Here is a 20,765-nt window from a genome sequence, read left to right as displayed (position 1 = left end):
TCAGGGTGATTTTCGTCACCTTCCTTGAAGACAGAGTCCCAGGTCCTCAGTAGTGCACACACTTCCTTTGTAATCCACGGTTTTTGGTTTGGGCGTGCAGTGATTTATTTGGAGACAGTAACGTCATCAATGCACTTATAGATGTAGATGGCTACTGATGACGTGTACTCCTCCAAGTTGATATAGTCGCTGTCGGTTGCAGCCTCTCTAAACATGTCCCAGTCAGTGCTCTCAAAACAGTCCTGAAGAGCAGAGATGGCTTCTGCTGACCAGGTTCTCACCTGCTTCATATATATAAAGAGAGAGAGAAGTCATGTTATGCTCTGCTCACCTAAGGTAGACAAGCATAACCATTATTTGGTCACAAATTAAGTCAAGTATTTAAAATTCAATCACAGTTGGATATATTTAAAATAGTGGAATGTTTACAGTTTCCTCACTTGTCTAACAGACAATGAGGATGGTTTTAAGGTAAAATACGAGGTGGTTGGCACATAGTGTGGTGTAACTGATTAAGACTTTGGACTTCAAACCCTGAGGTTGTGGGTTCAAATTCTGCTACTGACACTGTGTAACCATGAGAAAGTCACTTGAGCTGCCTGTGCTCCAATTGGATAACCAAAAGAAACGTAGCCAATCATAAATGTTGTAAGTCACATTGGATAAAGGCACCAGCCAAATAAGTAAATGCAAATGCAAATACCCCAGATAGTCAGTAAGATAGCAACCTAATGTAAAACTGGGAGAGATCCTGCCACTGTGTAATCTGAAGTAGTGTAGAAGTCAGATGCTCGCATGCTCAGCTGACAAAGCTTGATAAGTAGTCTTTATTGACCACCTGAGATCTGACAGTTAAAATCTCAAACCAGTTTAATTACATAAAACTGTTCTTTAGACTCCATCAGTATACAAGTACAAGAAATGTATTTAACAAAGATACCTTTGGAGAACACCAATACAAGCAGGTTACTCATGCTAGACAAAGGCTTTATAGAGTATGAATATACAAGAAAAAATTACATAACATATAGCCGATAACATGTTAATCTATCACAAATAGGTCCATATAGGGGATATTTGATCATCCTATTAGGTTACATAGAGATAGTTGATATTTTATTGCAAGTCTAAAACGACCTTGAAGCCCTGCACACAAAAATGAATTAATCGTGCTTACAATAGTAGGACAAAAGGCAATATAACTAAAAAGTTTAACAGACAAGAATTGTTACAAAAAAATTTTCTGCTACAGGATTGAGAAAAAGAGTGGTGGTTACCAAGAATAGGACAGAAGACAATAAGCTATCAAACTATCAGTGTGAGTGATATGAAGATAAGCGGCTGCACCCCAATTTTCACATGCTGGCAGAAGTGGGGACAGCATTTGCGTGACAAATAAATTGTATTACTAACTAAAGAGCAGTAACTCTTGATTCTTTAAATTGCACAGTAGGAAAAAAAAGGAGTAGCTGCTAGTATCATTTCTAAGTATGTGTGACAGTCTATACTCTACACCACTCTATTTCCTATTATTAAAAATGTGACCATAGTGCTTTTGAAGATATTTCCAACAGTGAGTGCATAAGGTTATCTAAATTTTACTTCCAATCTATCTGGGCAATTGAAGTAGAAAGCCATTCATTATAATATGTAGTAGGTGAATCTTGATTTGTTTAGTGATTGCATTGCTGGCCCAGTTGAAACTAATCATCTCGGACAGATGGGCCGTATTTAATTATTCCAATGTTTGACTAATTACCTCAGAAGTATAATGCATTTGCAACATGGGCAGGAATGTTATCTCCATATTCAAGCTGTTTTCTAGTCCTTCTTCACACTCTGGGGAAAGAAGTAATACACCAGCATTGTCAAATACGGATCTTTTTTGGCAACTGAGATGTTACAGAATTTCTAGTGTTTTTTTCCCCCCTTTGCACATGTTATTTATGTTTGGAAAAAATCACATCCATAGTAGAACAAAAAAGGAATACAGAGTTGTGGGACCATGGAACATGCTACCAAGACATGTAGTTGAAGCAGCAATCAATTGATCTTGATTTGAAAGATAGCAAATAAATGCAGCATGAGAAGGGTGGAAATGTTTTCATGAGACCAGACCATTCATCTTAGCATACCTTCTCATTTCCTGTTTGGCGAAATCTTTTCAAACATCTCTAAGTCGAAATCTAAAAGTCTGTATATGATGCTTCTTTCACATAAATTACTTTTATTATACATTTGTGGCTGTCTGTGTGAACACCCACAAACATGTTGAGCAAAATTCCCCTTAACCAGCTTCTGTTTATGCAATCATACTTTTGGGCAGAACATATGGAAAAGCAGCAGCTGGCATTCAGCCCACCTACTCTGTTCATAAGTGTGAACTCTTCTGCCAATTCTACCTTGTCAACTCTTAATTTTAGGCCACACCCTATACTCCTAGCAAAAGTCCAGCAGTTTCATTCTGGTCCTCCTCTATCATGATTATGCATTTCTTATAATCTCTCTATTATAAAAGGAAATCCTGAGAGGAGACTTTCTTGGAGCTAATTTCTAGTCCTGCGAGATTAGACTTTTTGCCAAGAGATTTTGACAAGTCCCACCTTCCTCTCAAACATTTACAACCACGCCCACGGTCCACTCAATTCTCATTTGTGTGAATGCTATTGTCAGACACAGTTCCTGCGCTCTCAGCTCCAAGCAAGGTTGGAAATAAAAGACAAAGAGTAGATGACAAAGTCGTAAAGAGATTCAAAAATGTTGGTGCGATACACATGCAGAGCAGGTTAGAGATTATGAAAGTGCTAAAATTCGAAAGTCTCCAAAAAATGATAGTAAAGATCACATTAGTGCTAACAAACGGAAATTATTACTCTGTGAAATAACGGAACAGCGAAAAGAGATTGAATATATGGACATAGGTGATATGACAGAAGTATGTACAACAACAACATTTATTTATATAGCACATTTTCATACAAGCAGTAGCTCAAAGTGCTTTACATAATAAAGAATAGAAAAATAAAAGACAATAAGAAAGCAAAATAAGTCAACATTAATTAACATAGAACATGTAGATATTGTTTGGCTTTTAACTTTAAGTCGGAGACTTGTAGATCGCCTAACTCGTGTTGCCTTCAGGGAAAAATAGTGTTTCTTCCCAAAGAAGAGGCGTATCCGTGAGAATTAAAAGATTTGTTGCTTGGTGAAAGTGAAATGCACATACACGAGTGGCAGAGACACGAAGTGGGTGGGGCATAGCGCCTGTCCGGAGGTTGGCAAATAAAGCGAGCAGGGGGCTGAGCCCCCTAGTATTCAAAAGAATTCTTTCAAGTCCAGCACACACACAGTTTGCAACTGAGATGAGGATTAGCACCTCTAAATCTGAGGCCATGGACATCAGTGGGAGGGAGAGGTGAGTTACTGTCTCAAGTGGAGGAGTTCAAATACCTTAGGGTATTGTTAATGAATGAGGGGAAAAGGGAAGGTGAGATCGGCAGATGATTAAGGGCATCTAGTACATTTATGTTTTGCCTTACCATTCCATAGTGATGAAGAAGGAGCTGAGCCAGAAGGCGAATTCCTTGATTTACCAGTTGATCTACATTCCTACCCTCACCTAAGGTCATGAGCTTTAGTTTAATGACCAAAAGGACACGTTCGCGGGTAAAAGCAGCTGAAAAGAGCTTTCTCCACAGGGTGGCTGCGCTCCCTCTTAAAGGTAAAGAGAGAAGCACAGACATCTGGGAGAGACTTGGAATAAAGCTACTGACCCTCCACATTGAGAGTAGCTAATTGAGGTGGTTCGGGCATCTGATATGAATGCCTCCTGAACACCATCCTGTGGAGGTTTTACTGACACAACCAGCTGGAAGGATACCCTGGGGAAGAACCAAAGCTTGCTGGGAGGACTATATCTACCAGATGGCTTGGGAAGGCCTTGGGAAAGGGACGTATGGGCATTACTACTAGGACTGCTGCCCTCATGACCAAGTCCTGAATAAGTTGTGGAAAATGACTGAATAATGTGGAGACAACAACTGTGCACATTATTAGAGTTTAAGCAAATCATCGTGCCGTGGAATATGTAAGAAAACATGACACCATTAGTAGTTATAATCATATGCACATACTGTCTCAAGGACGGTAAAGAGTCCAGAAAGACATTTAATTCCTTTTCATAAAATTGTTCTTATTAGCTCTAGACTTCCACATGTTATAATTATATTACACTATATATTTTGATTTCTGGTTTGTGTAATGGAAAGTGTTAGGGATTTTCTCTTTATCAAATAATTGGAATAAATCAAATAATCAAATAATCAAATAATCTGAACTTTAGATGATGTGAAGTTTCCTTTACTTATACCAAGGTACCAAGGGAGCCCAGCACAGTTCCTTAAGGAGGTTTCAGGCTGAACTGTGACAGTATTGAAATACACAAACATTTATAAGTCTTTGACATCCTATGGCACTCATGTTAATCAATATAAAACGTTTAGTTCAGGTTACTTCTTTTGTTGTATCTGTCAACCCTGGACAAATAATTGTAGAAATCTTGCTGAATTCCAGAGTATGACCTTTGTGTACCGAATAGTCTACACCAGGGGTCACCAGCTTCGCTCCCGGAGGACCCCAGTGCCTGCAGGTTTTCATTCTAACCCTGTTCTTAAGTTAATTAATTTTAATTGACTTGTTTTTTGAGATTTGTTCACCTGAATTTCTTCATCATTCCTCTGAATTGCTTTATTTCTTTCCTTAAATGGCACCCAAACAGAATTGAAATGTGAAGTGAGTGAGCCAACAGAAGACCATCTAAGTCAGGGCCTGAAACTTCAACAAATTTCACTCCAACCAGTTGCTTAATTAGGTTCTGATTCTTGTTGTTAATTAAACCCGTTCTTTAATTCCATGGCTTGTTGCTGCTCTCATTGTGCAATAGCAGACATTTCCAAAATTGTTTATTTTCTCTTTTCTAAGAGCACTGTTAAAATGTTTTGGGGACCTGAGCAGATCAGCATTCCTGAGACCTTCATCTTTCTTTATTTTCAAATATTGTATGACCGACAATGTTGGTCATGTTATGGCTTATTTTGTATCTTGTTATTGTTTAGTTCCTATTTAAGGAAAATGAAACAATTAAGACATCTGATTCTTCAAGAGCAAGTCAAATAAAAATGAATTCAGAACAAGATAATTAGTAGGGGCGGCACGATGGCACAGTGGTAGCGCTGCTACCCGGGATACCCGGGTTTGCTTCCCGGGTCCTCCCTGCGCGGAGTTTGCATGTTCTCCCCGTGTCTGCGTGGGTTTTCTCCGGGTGCTCCGGTTTCCTCCCACAGTCCAAAGACATGCAGGTTAGGTGCATTGGCGATTTTAAATTGTCCCGTGTGTGTGCTTGGTGTGTGGGTGTTGTGCACGCCCTGCCTGGGGTTTGTTTCCTGCCTTGCACCCTGTGTTTGCTGGGATTGGCTCCATCAGACCCCCATGACCCTGTAGTTAGGATATAGCAGGTTGGATAATGGATGGATGGATGGATGCAATTAGCAGCAAAAACTGGTCACTCATTAAGAAAAGGGTTAGAATGAAAACCTGCAGCCACTGGTGCCCTCCAGGACCAGAGTTGGGGACCACAGTCTACACGTTAGCATAAAGTGAAATGTTAATGCAAAACAATTTCTCCTTCAGTAGCATTACAGTGTTTCCTGGGCACCAGAGTCCTAGGTTTGAATCCCTGGATGATGTTCATGTACCTTGTGTTGATTTTTCTCACTGGAGTAATACAAAATTAGTGGGACCCCCGCAACAGCAAAAGTGGGGTCTCCTCCATGCAAAAATTAAAAAAAACATTTGCAGTGGTGCCCCGATATAACGTTCCTATATTTAGGGTTTTCACACATTTATCTTTCTTTCAATGCTGTTGTTGAACATTGTCTTAAACTTTGATAATTCTGTCTGTTGCTAACTTAGCAAAATTAAATATTCTGATCATGCCAACTGATAAAATTACATTTCCAGTATTTCCAAAGTTAAATGTGGAAAGATTTAATTAACTGTTTTTTCATTTGAACTTAGCAGCTCTTTTAGCTGTTCAAATTAAATAAACAAGATAAAAATGGCCTTTGCACAAGCAGATCATGCATAAAAAAGTATTCACAAAGGGCCGATTAATAAGAAATACTTTGTGAGTCCAGGAGACAGCGTGACAGCTACCAACCTTTACAAGAGGGGCCTTTTATTCTCTAGAGTCCTCCTAATATCTGCTGATTTTCCTTATCTTTTAGTTTCACCCTAATTACAAGGAAAAGAAAAACAAAGCATAGTTTTATCACACATTATATTATATTTGCGTCATTAAGATTTTCACACTGCACAATCTTGAAAACAGCCAGACAGAGACTATGAGGCATGGTGAGCTGTGTGTTGAGTTTTTCCACTGTGTGGATGCCATTGTTCTTTTTGTATTTTCCTATTAGTTTTTGTTTTAATAATTATTTTGTAATTATGCCTTTTCTCTTTGTGGTTTTCTTTTGTATGTAGTTAACAACGTCCTCGAAATTTTTATGTCATCTAAGACTCTTAAGTAGTTAGCTATACTCGGGTGCTGTTATGTGTTTGTATGGTAGTACTTGGAGGCCACATAAAACACCAGAAGTCACTTCTACAGTGCAGTGGCATTAACTAAGCAGTGGGTTCTTCAGCTCCCTTAGCTTTTGTTTCATTTAGATTTCTTTAGCTGTCATTTTCATGATTTAGTGTTGAATCTTTTGGGTTTCTGAAGTTTGGATTCTGTATTAAGGGTTTTGCTCTTGGATTCTGTATTTTTTGCTCCTAATTTAAAAATATTTAGTTACAGGTTTTACCATTCATTTGTTTCTTTGAATTTGCGTATTTTTTAATTCTTTATTTGTTTCTCTTTTGGACATTTTTCTAATATTCTTAATATTTATCTTTATTCTTGCTTTGTTATTTTACCTTTTGTATTTCATTGGCTCATAGATTCTATTTTCCAGTCTCTTTTTTTCATCAGTTTTCTCTCTCCACATGTAACAAATCACACACATAATCCTTCCCAGAAAAATGAGCAGAAGCAATTTCTTCTCCGAGTTCATTATAGATACCATTCTCATGGTGGCATGATTTACCACAAACATAACTGCAAAAAAATGACAGGATAGGAAAACAAAAGTCAAAATTTACGCTGAAGATTAAAAAGGTCAATGATTGGGAAAATAATGTTTAGTTTGGGGCAGCCACCCGTATAATATGCCTGGCTGCAACAGGCTTTGAAAGGAATAGAGATGTTCACAAGACTGAATCCAAAACAGAACTGAACTTGAGTTGCAAAGATGGTGGCTTTAAATAGTCAGACCGGAAGTGACGTGGAATAACCAGAATGACCATCTTCTGACATCAATCAAGGCACTGGACCCGGAAGTGGCATCTTCAATGCTGAGTCAGCTCTCTCTGTAGAGATAACAGGAGAAGATTTAGTGCACCCTGCCACCCCATGGCCTGGTGTGAAATTACCTTCACTTGGTCCATACAATGTACTCCTACTCGCATGTGTGTGACAACAGAAAACCTCTGACTTGGAGACTAGTCCCACTACTCTGGAGAATGCCCACCCTTGCATGTTTTAATCCTGACCATGAGTGCCTAATTTCTATTGCAAAAACAAAGTTGCACTTTTAGGCAACTCTGATCTTGCAGTAGAATGTTTGCTAGTATCACCATCATTTGGAATAATGTCAGGAGTCTTACTGATAATTTGATTAAGATAGATAGATAGATAGATAGATAGATAGATAGATAGATAGATAGATAGATAGATAGATAGATAGATAGATAGATAGATAGATAGATGATAGATACTTTATTAATCCAGATAGATAGATAGATAGATAGATAGATAGATAGATAGATAGATAGATAGATAGATAGATAGATAGATAGATAGATAGATAGATAGATACTTTATTAATCCCCAAGGGGAAATTCACATACTCCAGCAGCAGCATACTGATAAAAAAGCAATATTAAATTAAAGAGTGATAAAAATACAGGTATAACAGACAATAACTTTGTATAATGTTAACACTTACCCCGCAGGGTGGAATTGAAGAGTTGCATAGTGTGGGGGAGTAACAATTTTCTCAGTCTGTCAGTGGAGCAGGACAGTGACAAAAGTCTGTCGCTGAAGCTGCTCCTATGTCTGGAGATGATACTGTTTAGTGGATGCAGTGGATTCTCCATGACTGACAGAAGCCTGCTCAGCGCCCATCCCTCTGCCACAGATGTCAAACTGTTCAGCTCTGTGCCTACAATAGAGCCTGCCTTCCTCACTAGTTTGTCCAGGCGTGAGGTGTCCCTCTTCTTTATGCTGCCTCCCCAGCACACCACCGCGTAGAAGACGGTGCTCGCCACAACCATCTGATAGAACACCTGCAGCATCTTATTGCAGATGTTGAAGGACGCCAGCCTTCTAAAGAAGTATAGTCGGCTCTTGTCCTCTCTTGCACATAGCATTAGTATTGGCAGTCCAGTCCTGTTTATCATCCAGCTGCACTCCCAGGTATTTAAAGATCTGCACCCTCTGCACACAGTCACCTCTGATGATCACGGGGTCCGTGAAGGGCCTGGGCCTCCTAAAATCCACCACCAGCTCTTTGGTTTTGCTGGTGTTCAGTTGTAGGTGGTTTGATTCGCACCATTTAACAAAGTCTTTGATTAGGTTCCTATACTCTTCCTCCTGCCCACTCCTGATGCAGCCCACGATAGCAGTGTCGTCAACAAACTTTTGCACGTGCAGGACTCCAAGTTGTATTGGAAGTCCGATGTATATAGGCTGAACAGGACCGGAGAAAGTACAGTCCGCTGTGACGCTCCTGTGTTGCTGACCACAATGTCAGACCTGAAGTTCCCAAGACGCACATACTGAGGTTTGTTGGTAAGATAGTCCACGATCCATGCCACCAGGTATGAATCTACTTCCATCTCAGTCAGCTTGTCCTTAAGGAGCAGTGGTTGGATGGTGTTGAAGGCGCTAGAGAAGTCCAGAAACATAATTCTTACTGCACCACTGCCTCTGTCCAAGTGGGAGAGGGATCAGTGTAGCATACAGATGATGGCATCCTCCACTCCCACCTTCTCCTGTGGCCTCAGGAGGTGAAGCAGCAGTCACTCCATGGTCTTCATTACATGTGAAGTCAGGGCAACAAGCCTGAAGTCATTCAACTCACTAGAACGTGATACCTTTGGGACTGGAGTGATACAAGATGTTTTCCAAAGCCTCTGGACTCTCCCCTGTTCCAGGCTCAGGTTGAAGATGTGCTGCAGAGGACTCCCCAGCTCCAGCACACAGGCCTTCAGCAGTCGTGGCGATACTCCATCTAGACCCACTGCTTTGCTGGCACAAAGTCTCCTCAGCTCTCTGCATACTTGGGCTGCTGTAATTGGGAATGGGGGGAAACTCTCTCCTATGCTGGTATCAGCAGAAGAACTGGTGGAGGATGCAGTACTCTCAGGTTTGCTTTCTCCCTGTCTCTCTCAATGGAGGCACCCCACTTTGAGCTGCAGCCAGTGATGATCTTCATCCCATTCCACACTTCCTTCATGCTGTTATTCTGCAACTTTTGCTCCAGCTTTCTCCTGTACTGCTCCTTCACCGCCCTGAGCTGGATTCAGAGTTCCTTCTGCATGCACTTAATAATAAATATATGTTAATAATAATAAAGGTTAATAGACAGTTTTTTGAGGATAACTGCTGCTTTACTCTCTCCAACCCCAACTATGTAAATGTACACATTCTCCCATCTAATCTGACCCTCCCTAAAATCTTGGATGATAATGCCTGCACTTTTAATATTACAGCTGCTGAAAATAAAGAGGCTTTACACTATAATTCATATTATTTCTTTTCACCTCTTCTTATCTTAAAATGTTCAGTTCACCACATAGGGCACCTAAATATTCAGCCTGTAAATGTCAAATAAATTCAAGGAAACTACGATTGATTTGATGTAAACCCTCTAAAATTTTTAATGGTACAAAATTACAGATCACATCATTACATTCAAATCTGACAGAAGCTACCATTTTTATAGGATCTGCTAGAGGGTAAAACTGTATTTATGATTGATATTCCCATTTTTCCTGCTAATTACCTGTTTGAATTCAGAAGAATACAGGTTCCTCTAAAATTGTAATTTTAATGACTGTCTCCAAAAGCCAAAGTCAGTCAGTAGGACAACCAGTAATTGATACATAGCAGAAAAAGTCCCAAGTCCAGATAAATGGGGAGGGTTACGTCACAAAGGGCATCTGATATAAAATTTTGCCAAAACAATATGAATTTCCATATCAGATCTGCCGAGCCCCAGATTAACAACGACCGCCACCAGTACTGTTAGCAAACAGAGTGCTGGCGGAAATTGGGCTACCGTTGGCCGAAGAAAAAGAAGAAGAAGAAGGAGAAGGTAACAGATTCAGATACAGAGGACAGAAAGATATGGAAGAAGATGATCCGCAGTGGGAATCCTTAACGGGAGCAGTCGAAAGAAAAAGAAGAACTGCTTTACTCATGTGTCAATGTATGTAGCATGTTCAAGAGTAAGGAGTTCCAGTAAACTAATAATACAAACCCCTGGGAAAAAACAACAAATAGTGCTTACAAAACAGTGCTCAGTTACTTGCACAGTATGCTGTGATGCTCTGATGCATCCAATATGCTACTATAACCAAGGCCCATTGTCCTAGGAGATGACCTGGCCAAAGCCAGGCTACCCAGCTAGTAGTTTATAATATTTTGGCTATCTGCCGCACAGATTAATTGTGCCATCTGGCGCTTGTATTTTAAACGCCTCCAGGCTGAGAGATGAGTAAAAACTGTTGTAACATACTATATTTGCTTATGTGAAATGGCAGTTGAGACAAACAATTAAGTGTTATCCAAACTATAAAGTCCAAGTTCACAAAAACAAATAAGAGAGACAATTCAGACAAAACATAAAGCATTTTCATAAGGAAAGATAAGCAAATGCAAACAAATTCAAATGAACTCTTAAGAAACAGATAACAGGAGCTAAAAATTACTATTAGAACAGTTTTATAATGGAAAGATTCCTATCACCTGGCTTGGACTGCCTGTGTTAAAAGAAAACAATAAAAATAAGCAGAGAAATGGAGTTGAATACAATAGATAGAAGTCAGTTTGAAGATATACAGCACATCTAACCGTTTATTATGATTTAATTAAGGATTTGCAATTTCATCTCTCGGGAAGCAGTGGCCCAGTTCCTTTCACTTGAAGGGGAGGTGACAGAAGTTCTGAGGAAGATGAAGCCTGACAAAGCACCAGAAAGTGGTTTAATTAAGGAAAGGGTCCTTAAAGAATATTGTGGAAAGCTCTTAGGAATCTTGTGTCAGCTTTTCAACTGCTCCATTAATGAGCGCAGAGTAGCAAAGCTTTGGAAGCGTGCTGAAATCCAGGCAACCCACCAAAAAAAAAACGTTCATTTGAATGAAATGATTATTGTCCAGTGGTTCTTACATCACTCTTGGCAAAATGTCTGGAGTGGCTGCATAATTTACAAGTTGGCTCCTCTTTAGATCCATTGCAGTTGGCATACGGACAGAACCGTTCAGTGGAGGATACAGTCATGACTGTTCTTATACAGTACACATTACTGAATTTATAACAGCCTTTAACTGCATGAAGCCTGATATCCTTTACCAGTAAATTCCAAGAGTTACAGGTGGATCCCGTCTAACCCTATGGATAATAGACTTTCTCCTTAACTGGCAGCAGTTTGTTAGGATTAGTACGTCTTTTTCTACAGTCCATTATACACTTATAGAAGCTCCACATGGCACAGTGATCGCTCCTATACTTTTCTTTATCTATACTGATAGCTTGAGAGGATCTGACAGCAATTGTTTAGCTGTCAAGTGTGTAGATGATACAGCATTGATTGACACCTCTAACAATGTGGCACATTTTGAAGATGGGTCCAAGAGGACGCAGAGGTGGTGCCATGAGCAGAACCTCCAAATACGTGTGAGGAAGACAACAGAGCTGCTTGTTGATTTTAGAAAGAATGTTGAACCAGTGCAACCACTGATTCTCAGTGAAGAACAAGTTAAGAGAGTTAGTAGATTTGAGTACTTGGGAACCATTTTGGATAACAGCTTGCAATTTAATGTAAACATGAAATATATCTGCAAAAACAGTGCGGCTATTTCTTAAGAAGATTGAGGAAAATTAGTTTTGTTTTTTTGACATTTCCAATCACCATCTCTTCTTCATTGGTTAGAGGTTTGCCGGCTCTAGCTACGGTGTTGTGCAGTCGCACATACAGCTATCACAGCAGACCACCACTAAAGTGAAAATCTGACACCACCTGACGATTTTTGAAATGGCACATTTTCTGAACATCTATTGCATATTCCACCAAATGACAGGTTCACTGATGAGCTGCAAGGATCTGTTCTTTGGCAGACACTTTGCAGATTAGTGATAGATTTCATCAGGTATGCTCAAGCAGCCACCCACCTGCTACAACTTAAATAATGCCTGTGCTTTATTACTGCATTTCTTCATGGAAATGATATTATCTGGTACAGTAGCGGTCAAATTGTTTGGTTTCTGGGACCCAGTTTTATCTATTTTTATTCAGTGTTGACCCTTTATTAACAATGATTTTAATGTAAACTAACATATTTTCCCCTTAATGGGACACATTGTAACAGCGCTACTAGAATTTGAAACTGCAACTCCCAGCAGTCCCTGCAGTGGTTCTGATTGGTCTTCTGCTGAGGGTGCAGGGGCTTTTGGGGTCAAAGGAGGTCAGCGCGGTTTTTAAAAAAGGTGCCAGTGACCAAAAGGAAGGAAGGTTTTGTAATTTGTGTTTCAAGTTCCTGTGTCTCTGCCTGCCTTCTGTTGGGTTACCCGTACTTATTCGTTTTGTCCTGAATCGGTTCGTGGTTGGGGTCTGGATTGTTTGCCGTCTGGCTGTGTACATGAGGACTGTAAGTGGATTCATTGCTATCCTACGAACAAAGGAGCGCTCCTGAATCATCCACCCGTCTTCACCATTTCAGGAACTAGCGGTAAGACTATCTTTACATTCCCATTCAACATGCAGATCTCTGGACTATCTATCTTCATCATTAAATTTCATCCGTTGTCGTTTTTCATGGACTTTACTGTGTGTGTTTTGTTTGTGCTTTGTGTATTTAATGTATAGACGCCAGAAGAGGAACAGGGTGGTATCGTGTTTTCATTTAATTCATTTGTTTACATGACATTCTTTATTTGCTGTTTGATTACCAGTTTCCTTTGTTTTTGTCTCTGCTTGTGAGTGCGTGCGGGTCGGGCCAACGCTGGGTGCGTCCCTCGAATCTCCACCATAAAAATAAATAAATCACTGTCTTCTCGACGGTGTGAATCTTAGTGGCACCAGACCGCTACAACATTAACAAATAGCAGTAAATACATATTCAACATTTAAATATAGTGTATGTAATGGACTCAACACACAGGTTTTTTATACTGAATCAAATTTCGTATCAATTTGTCTTCTTCTTGGATAACCTGGGCTTGTCTGATTTTTACCAATTTGTCGAAATCAGGGGTAAGTGGAAAGAGTGCAGAGAGGAATATGTTTTAGTTTATCTGACTCTCCTATTATTTCAGTGCAGAAGGCAAGATGAGCTTTTCTGCAATGGTGTGTGTATTTTTATATTTAGTATTTCAATGTGCAAAAAGCATGGGGCTGTTTTTTGAGGCCTGTCACCCTTTTTGCTATTACGAATGGGCAGGATCATAACATTAGAATTGAACAGCAAAGGACTTGAAATGTAAAGTTTCTCTATCTGTCTTCCCAAATGTATTCCTCTGACAATGCTGAATTTCACAAGTACCTTCTCTTAATAACTATGACAGCAGATGTGAAAGCATTATGTGTGTAATATTGTGTAACTTTTTAACAATGTGTGCCAGGGTTGATTGCTGCCTTAAAAACACAGCAATCTTAAGTCAGTGAACCATGTATGGAGGCTTTGTGTGAGACTGAAATTGTTTTATTATTCAACTGAGCAGGTCCAATAATGAACAAATAAATCCATCCCTACTTTGAAACAAATGCTAGAGGTAACAATCAGTTCTGAATTACATTGTTTGGTTTATGTATATTGATGTGTTGTGTATATGCTGAAGAAAGCTTGTACAGTAGCTACAATACTACAGGTGTGAAAAGAAGGTCTGCCAGGTGAAAGCACAGTTTGTACCATGTATGGAGGGAAAATAAATACTCTTAGTCCGAATAAATCACGATCAGATCTACCATCAGATGACTTGGGTGTGCTGCCTGGGATTCTGTTTGCAAAGGGCCTTAGCATATCTGAGAAAAAATTACTAATGACAGGAAAAGTCCACATTTTCAGCAACAGACACTAATAGAAACCTACTAATCGGCACCCATTCCTGTCCCACTTCAGTTCTCATGGTTATAAATCTAGCCAGTCAAAACTTAATTAAAAGGTTTTAAAAGAATAATATAAGTGGGTTGAGCACAATCAGAGCAGGCGTCTAATAGGTCACTTTTATGAGATCAGATATTTAATATTTTACCATGCCGCTAAAGAGAACACGATAAGATAGAAGATCATTTAATACAAGGACCAAATGGTAAATTAAAAAGATTAAAAAGAGATAGAGGCAAAAGACATTTTGTTAAAAGCTATACCTAGCATTTGCAGCTTGAAAAATAAATAAATAAAGCTTCTAGAAACTTTAGCAGCAAGCTGTACTCTGGTAGCCCAACATGGATGTAAGTAACAATCTGGAAGACAATGATATTATATTAAGTGCAAAACCTGATTTGTGTCTTCATTTTAAAACCTGGTTTAGTAAATCTGACACTATTCCTTTTGTTGAGGTGGCACCAAATGGTTTTACAGTCCTTCTTAAATCAAACGCTACATATCGAGGAGGTGGCTTGGGATAATTTTATGTGATGCAAAATTTAGGCAAATTTACATCCCTGGAGACATTTGTATCATGGCATGTATTTTAACAGACTCCAGCACAACGTTTGTACTCCCCTATAGACCACCATAGCCATATTAGTGGTTTATGACTGAATTTGGCAGCTTTATACCTGTTTTAACTATAAATTTAGATCATGTGGTGGTAATGGGGGATTTTAAAATACACATTAATGTAAAAACTGGCACTTTTAGAAAAATGTTTTACTAATCTGTGTGCCTGATGGCTGGGGACCCTACCCAGCTGGGACTCCTTGACGGTCCACAAGAGGGACGATACCATCCCTGGGCCACGAGAGGGCAGCTGCCCTGGTCTGCTTGGGGGCCACTGGAACAGAGCTAGGAAGGTAATCCCTATGGGAGGACGTGGCTACCGCCAGGGGGCGCCCGGACAGTTATGGAACCCTGGATGGTAGCACTTCCGCCACACCAGGAAGTGCTGCCGGAAGAAATCCCAGGGGCACCCCGAGTACTTCCGGGTGTTCATCTGACAATTCTGCCACACCAAGAAGTGTCGTCTGATGGAGCACCTGGAGCCCATCCGTGTTATTATAAAAGGGGCCGCCTCCCTCCAGTAGACAAGCCGGAGTTGCAAGGAAGGAGATGGAGCTTGTGAGGAGGGGAGTGGAGATCAGAGAGAGAGAGAGAAAAAGAAAGAAAGAAAGAGAGAGAGAGAGAGAGAAAGGGACAGTTGTTGGAAAATAAGGCATTGTGGTGTAATTGATAAATAAAGGAGTTTGTTTTGGACATTCTGGTGTCTGTCTGTCTGTGTCCGGGGGCTGTCTTTCCACATCTGTTAAATACAGTAGAATTTTGCCAGATTGTTGATAGCCCAACTCATAGTTATAACTACACACTAGATCTAATTATTACTTAAAGAGTTGAGAAAATTACAATATTACTCCATTAAATAAAGATATTTCTGACCACTGCTTAATTATATTTGATTTGTTTTTGACCTTACCAGTACACTCACAGATTAAAGCAAGAACAGTGTGACATCTAGATTGTGTCTCTGCATCAAAATATGAAGATTGGTGGATGTACAGTAGGTATGGAATATTAGGTAGATCAGCTAATGTGTAATTATAATGCAACTTTGAAAGATCCTTTGGATATAGTGTCTCCCCTTAAAACAAAAGTGATTAAATCACATAGAAACTCACGCTGGTTTATTGAGAGCACTTATGCTTCCAAGCTAGAATGCAGAAAACTAGAGCATAAATGGAGAGAAACAAATTAGCAGATGCTCCATGCTGCATGGGGAGACAGTGCTAAAAAGTATAAAAGAGCTCTCTTTATGGCCTGCTCATGCTACTATTCTAGATTAATAGATGAAAACAGGAATAATACTCGTGTACTGTTTACAACAGTTGCTAATTTAACAAACAGCATTCTGAAATGCAATGCAAAATCCCTACAACATTAGCAGTGCAGGCTTTATGAACTTAATTATGAAATTGTTAATATAAGATCCCACACCTCGCCTTGCACACTCCACTGGATAACAGAACAGCAAGTCATAACTATTTAAAATAAAACCTATTACTTGTTTCTTAGACCCAGTCCCAATAAAACTAATGAAAAGCTCAATGACTGTTCCGGCAGCACCTATTCTTAGCTTTGTCATAGTTCATTATTGAATGGTACAGTGTCAGTTATCAGACCATTACCGGAAAAAATCAAAGCCAGACCACATGCGCTTTTACAATTATAGATTAATTTCAAATGTGCCATTTCATTTTGAAATACTTGAAAAAATAGTAACCATACATTTTCAGTGTTATCTTACACTTGACAATTCATTTGAGTGATTACAGTCTGGTTTCTGCACCAGTCATAGTAAAGTAATGGCACTAACCTGTGTTGTAAAAGACATTCTAATATCCTCTAATGATTGAAATTCAACAGTAATTATGGTGGTAGATTCAAGTGCAGCGTTTGACACCATTGACTGTTTGACTTTATTACATAGGCTGAAAAATTGTACTGTCCTTGCCCAGTTTAGTTCTCATTTATCAAATCAATTTCATGACAGAAAGTTGCTTACAGTACTTTAGCATTATACTTAGAAGTTAAATACGATGTGCTGCAGGGCTCAGTACTGGGACCTTTACTGTTTTCACTTTACATGCTTCCATTAAGAACGATTATTAGAAAACGTAACATTAATTTCCACTCTTATGCAAATGATATCCAGCTGTGCCTTTCTTTAGATCAGGTAACGTCCTTAAATTAACTATGTTATTGAAGAGAAAAGAGAGGATGGATGAGAACAACTTGTCTTTGAATACAGAAAAAAACAAAAATAGTAGTTTTGGGGGGAATGATGCAAACTTCAACAACATTCTGTCACGTTTTAACTTAGTTGGAATCACCTTTAGTTTTACAGAATCAATACACAGTTCAGGTGTTAGCGTTGTCTTTAAAAACACAGCATACAACACTTTCTGAAACCAGTTTTTTCTACCTTAATAATGTTGGAAAATTAAAACATTTTTTAAATATAAAGGATACTGTAAAATTAATTAACGCATTTTTTTTTAATAGGATTGAGTGTTGCGATATGTCATTTACAGGCTGTTCAAATTAGTTCTTTAGGCAGCTTTCAGTTAACTCAAAAAGCTGCTGCAAGAATCATTAAAAGAACTAGAAAGTATGAACACATAACTCCAGTTCTCAAGTCCTTACACTGGCTTCCAGTTAAGTTTAGGACTGACTTTGATATCCTCCTTTTTACCTATCAAGCCTTAAATGGCCAAGTCCTTACTTACTTATCTGAACTTCTCATTACTTACAACCAATAGCACACATTGACATCTCAAGATGATGGCCTAGATAAATTTCCAAGGATTAATAAAATAACATTGGAAGATCCAGCCTTTTGTTACAGGACCCCAATATTGTGGAATGATTGACCAGCTAATGTAAGAAATGCTTCTTCAGCCTCAGCTTTTAAATCCAGTCTGAAGACTTCTGTCAAGCATACCCCGATTAGCTGTGCATATTGTAACTCTATTTGTTTGTCATTTGTGTAAAAAATATAAGAATTACAATAATTACAACCGTTAACTAACCCTTCTCTACTCTTTTTTTCTTATTGGTATCCTGCTGTGGCACTGCTCTACTGCTAGGCTTTGTACCTGTCCATGGGAAAGACACCTCCGATACTGGGAACCTTGGAATCAATGGATAAAAAGATTCAGTAATCATATTAGATGACCCAGCAGTTGGCCAAGGTCTTCAGAATGGTAACTGCATCTGACATTCTCTATTCGACTCGACCATCGACCCTCCAGAGGTTTAATTACTCCAGGGATGCTGCTGACTGGAGTTTCCTCTCCTCTGATGTCAACTGGCTATAGTTTAACAATTAATCAATGAAGAGACAGTGCTGGGTTCCATTTAAGTACTCATTATGTATTTAGTAAAGTTTAAATTTGTATCTACCTGAGAACTTGTCAGAAATAAAGAGAATTGAATTGAAAAATTGAATGAGACCACCGCAGTAGACAAGACAAACCCGAATGAAGGATTCCCTCTACAGCTGTTTATGTTGTTTAGAGCAAATATGAAAACACAAAAGACTTCCATATTTTTGCACATAAACATTTCAAAATGTTTAACTGATGGTCATCAACTGCCCTATCAGAAGAAAGTTGATTTCTTATAGCTGTGATATTTACACTCATTAGTTTGTTATGATTATTCTTCATAAGGCTGAAATGAACAAAAAAAGGAAGGTTTAGTTCACCTGATAAAAAGTTTGGGATTTTCTGTCTGCTTTAATACCTGTACCTGACTTATTATCAACATATGTGATGTTCAAAATGTGTGTGCCTGGTGGGAAGGTAGTGAAGTGATGCGAGGAGCCTTTTGAGATTTGATACTCTAGGCAGTCTTAATCTAGCCTAACATAATAATAATAATAATAATAATAATAATAATAATAATAATACACTTTATTTATATAGTACCTTTCTCATGTTCAAAGCCCTATAACAGACCTACTGGAGGACTGGAGTATCATTTTTTTTGTTCTTTATTTCACCTTATACAATTTCATATATTAGGAATTTGTTAATTTTCGCATACCCCTTGGGGTCAGAGCGCAGGGTCAGCCATTCTACAGCACCCCTGAAGCAATTACAGGTTAAGGGTCTTGCTCAAGGGCCCAGCAGAATAGCATCTCTTTTGGCAGTGCCGGGGATTCGAACAGGCAACCTTCTGGATACCAGCACAGATCCTTAGCCACAGAGTCACCACTCCGCCCCGCGAAAAGGAGAAAGTGCACCACTCTACCAGGTCGATGAGTGGAGTGGATGGAGCAAGCCCTTATTCCATCTCCCTGTTCCAAAAATCAATTTAATATATGGTCCCCAGATAGGGGACGTATCAGATATTAAACTGATAAGAACAGATACTACACTTGATCTTAGCCAAAAGGCTGAGAAGTGATCATGTCAGGAAAAAAAAAACGTTTTGTAGTTTATAGGCAGCACAATATCATGATATACACTAACTAATACTTATTAATTCTTACTTATAGCACTTTAACATATGAGACAGTTTCTTCATCAATACAGAAACTTGGAGTGGAATGGCTGAAATGTATTCCAATTTCCAACAAAAAAAAAAAAAAGTCATTTGCATGGATTTATAAAAAAAAATATTTTCTCAGATTCTTTATAGGAAGAAGCCACTTGATTGGATTAAAGAAGCTGGCACATCTCCTTTCCCCTGTTGCTATGAGACTTGTAGCCCGGCTCTTTCTGACGCACTTTTCTTAATCTCAGAGCTGAATATTAGCATTTAGCCTCTCTGATAACCTGCTTCATATTCAATAAACACTCATATTAGCAGAACCTCCAACATGTACAGAAGTTTCTGAATTACAGTTTAAAAATTTATGGTGAATATCTGCAAAGTTGTAAAAATGCATATGGAAATATTTATTACTGCAATAATTAGTGACTATTTATGAGCTCCATGGTTCATTTGTGAAGTGAATTAACAAAATGATTCCCTGTTGCTTGTTGAGCCAAATGGTCTTCACAGAACATGAAATAATATAAAAACAAATACAATGTAACTGATTTCTCTGGTTTTTTTTTTTCAAAAGTATGTGCTACTGACATTATTGCTAGTTAAAAATATAAAAAAAAATTGTTTGAGAGTGTTTTTTTAATTTAATATGCATTTTTAAAAATATGTGTTAGTCAAATTGAGTCATTTACACTACTAGTCAAAAGTTCAGACAAACCTAGTGTTTTGATAGAAATTGAAACCTGCTTTTATCAAGATAAGATTTAATTGATTCAAATATATAGCCAGTACATTACTATCGTCTTTAATGGCTCTTACTGCTTAAAAGGACTGATTTTTAGTTTCTTATTCACCTAAAGCTGCAAAACCCATTTTCAGCAGCCATTGCACCACTCTCTTAATGGTCAACTCCCTTAGCTTATCTTTAATTAGACATTTTAAATGATAATTGGTTATTACAGATACCGTTTTAACTGCATCAGCACTCCTGAAACCTGTTATTCTGTCAACTTAGGCTGCAAAGGTACTGGCGCTGCTAAAGTTCAGTTCTGGGTTCAAAAATGGCCAAAATGAAACAATGTTCTCATGGGACATGTCCGTTGTAGAATGAGGGTTATACATTGTGGCAGATTTAATACAAAGGCATCTCTTACTATAAAAGATAAAAGAAT

The 20,765-nt window shown here is 38.7% G+C and overlaps 1 pseudogene; it reads right to left on the bottom strand.

Moving 5' to 3' along the window:
• Nucleotides 1-19,331: 19,331 nt before the first annotated feature.
• Nucleotides 19,332-19,507, bottom strand: LOC120516208 (annotated as a pseudogene).
• Nucleotides 19,508-20,765: the final 1,258 nt, after the last annotated feature.

This window comes from Polypterus senegalus, chromosome 15, assembly GCF_016835505.1.
Source record: "Polypterus senegalus isolate Bchr_013 chromosome 15, ASM1683550v1, whole genome shotgun sequence".
Classification (NCBI taxonomy): Eukaryota; Metazoa; Chordata; class Cladistia; order Polypteriformes; family Polypteridae; genus Polypterus; species Polypterus senegalus.
This window is presented reverse-complemented; position numbering and strand designations above follow the sequence as displayed.